Genomic DNA, 2,623 nt, shown 5'->3' with positions numbered 1-2,623 from the left:
GCAAGGAAAACCCTTTTTGATTTGCATAAGTTCACAGAAGGTACACAGCTTTGTACTCGTCTTCCTCAAGGCAATTTGGATCGAATGAATTACCGACACCCGAGAGGCATCAAGGGGGCTCAGCGTCCCCATCCCTTCGCCTTCAGTGCTAGTGCATGTTGGGACTTTCAGTACAAGGCGTTTCAATAAATAGAAATACAGCTTTCACACTATTTTAATCAAAACACGACTACGTGCCTTCTTGGGCAGTCACACCAACAGAGCCCTTGCTGCTTTTCAGGAAAAATAGGAGGAGAGTCTACGTATTAAGGCAATGCATTTTTTTTTTTTAAATTCAACATAGAAATTGTAACGAACTGCATATTTTCTGTTAAGTTCTGAAGTATTTCATCATTAAAAAATAAAGTTACTGATCACATGCTACTCTATCCAATATTCTTCATGTTTTGAAATACAGTGGAGCATCACTATTGTCACTGCCCCAACAACGTGGCAGCAAGTGACAGCTTATCTTCCAGCCAGGAGCTGCAAAACAAGACATTAACGACCCCTCTTCCCAGTTTAAATCCTCCATTGGTCCTTCCCACCCAATTTCCACCTCTCCTCTAAAAAGAAAAAACAAACAAACAAACAAACAAAACCCCCAAACCCACAAAACATTTATCTGTCTCCTGAAAGGAGCTTTATAGCAAGGCTCAACTGTATAGAGTAAAAAGATATAAAAAGTCATTAAAACCCAAAAAATCAGAGAAGGAAAATGTAATAAAACTAAGTACGCATGGCGTGATAAACCAGGATAGACATAGCAATTTGCTACAACATTTTTCAAAAAGTGCTAACCAATTTTAGCTTAAAATAGTTCAAGAGATCATACAAATTGCTGAAACACTGTAAAACTGTGTATTTTGAAAAATCTAAAACCTGGCTTGACTGTAGAAAACGTATTATATCTGTTTCTAATTTACATAGTATTTTTCTTTAGGCACACAAAAATAAATATAGACAGTCAAATGCATCATTAAGTCTGTAGAAAGCTATAGTTAAAACCAAGTGAGCGATTGTTGTGATAAACATCGCATTTTTACACATATATCTCTCTGTATATAATCATGTGTGTGTACAGGGGTGCGTATCCCTTATTTCATCCTCAGGCTTCTGCTGAAGTTACTTACAGGGTAAGACTGCGTTTTCTGCCAAGAACAGTTAATTTGGGATCCACTGGCTACTACTAAAGAGAATTTCTCGGAAAATTCAATTGATACTTTCTGTCGGAATGGTTTACTCATTCTTTTGGGCCTGGAGACGGTGGCTGGAGGAGAAGCCAGGCTGAGCCACCTCGGAACGCTGTTACACATGGCAGGGCTGGAGGGGGAGCGCTGAAATTTTAATAGCGGGGTCTGAGAGTCAGGGAACAAATATTTCTGTCTCGGAGTACAGTTCCCTCTCTACTCAAATCTGGAATGACCCCAAGCTGTTCTTTCCGTAAGGAGTGCGTAGCGATGAGTGTTTCAGCAACTCTCCCTGCTGCTACCTCGGTAAAACTGGTTTTACCTTCGGCGTAAGCGTTGCCCCAACACATTCAGTGACCCCACATCTGCTTTGAAAATGGTCGTGGTACCTCTACTAACCTCTCGGCATAAAAGTGCTCGGGGAAGTAGAAAAGCTGTTGCACTGACTTCAGATTGCGCACATTCCATGATACCAGCCTGGTGATCCATACTACAGTCCCTAGTTAACGAAGAAAAGTATTACTAAAGCTAAGATTGGCACAACTATTGGTTTCTGATCAACTGGGAGCCAAGTTAACAAAATTCCAGCTTTCTTGATTTTCCTTGTTTATGTTTCTGAACATCCAGCTCTCACCTACTAATTCCCTACGAGCTAAGGGCAGGGTCAGACCTGCACCGAGGCGGTCCGTGTGTGGTGACTGAGGGCTTTCAGCACATAAAAATTATTCAAGTTCATCCCACTATCTTGAAACAAATTGAAAAACGTCACAAACAAAAACCAAGCAGCATAATTTTTATTTGGTGTTACAACAGATGCGCAGCGCCCATGGTTTTGGGCACCGCATTTTACTGTTTATGATTTTTCTTTCTAAAATCTAAACAGTTCTGCTGTTCAGACAACTCCATGTGCTTTTTTTATATACACATTGTGACCCCTGCATTCAGCCTGTCCAGTTAACGCTAGAAATATTTGTCAAGGCAATACATTATTTTATCTCTGCTATAATTAGGGAGAAATCAAAAGAAAAACTTTAATCTGACTGATTACATGTACTGTACATACCTGTTCCAAAACCAATGTACTCAGAAGTTTCTAATTTAATGCACTCTGTTATTCAAGTCAAAATGCTGTACATCTAAGTATCCACACAATCGTACATTCCTAATGATTCTTCTTTACACCTTTATTATTTTTTAGACATCTGTTTTTAAAAAGGAATAAAGAAGTTGCCCTGTAGATCTATATTTCTTTAGAACAAAACATTATATACTACATCGAAAAATAATTTTATCAAAACCAGATTCAAATCACTGTCATGTACAATTTTCAGTTAACTGTTCATGTTGAAATTGCACTTTGCAGATAGAATAAAATTAAAAACTGAAAACATGTT

This window comes from Charadrius vociferus, unplaced genomic scaffold, assembly GCF_000708025.1.
Source record: "Charadrius vociferus isolate BGI_N301 unplaced genomic scaffold, ASM70802v2 scaffold52, whole genome shotgun sequence".
Lineage (NCBI taxonomy): Eukaryota > Metazoa > Chordata > Aves > Charadriiformes > Charadriidae > Charadrius > Charadrius vociferus.
The sequence above is the reverse complement of the archived record's forward strand: the minus strand, read 5'-3'. Positions refer to the sequence as shown.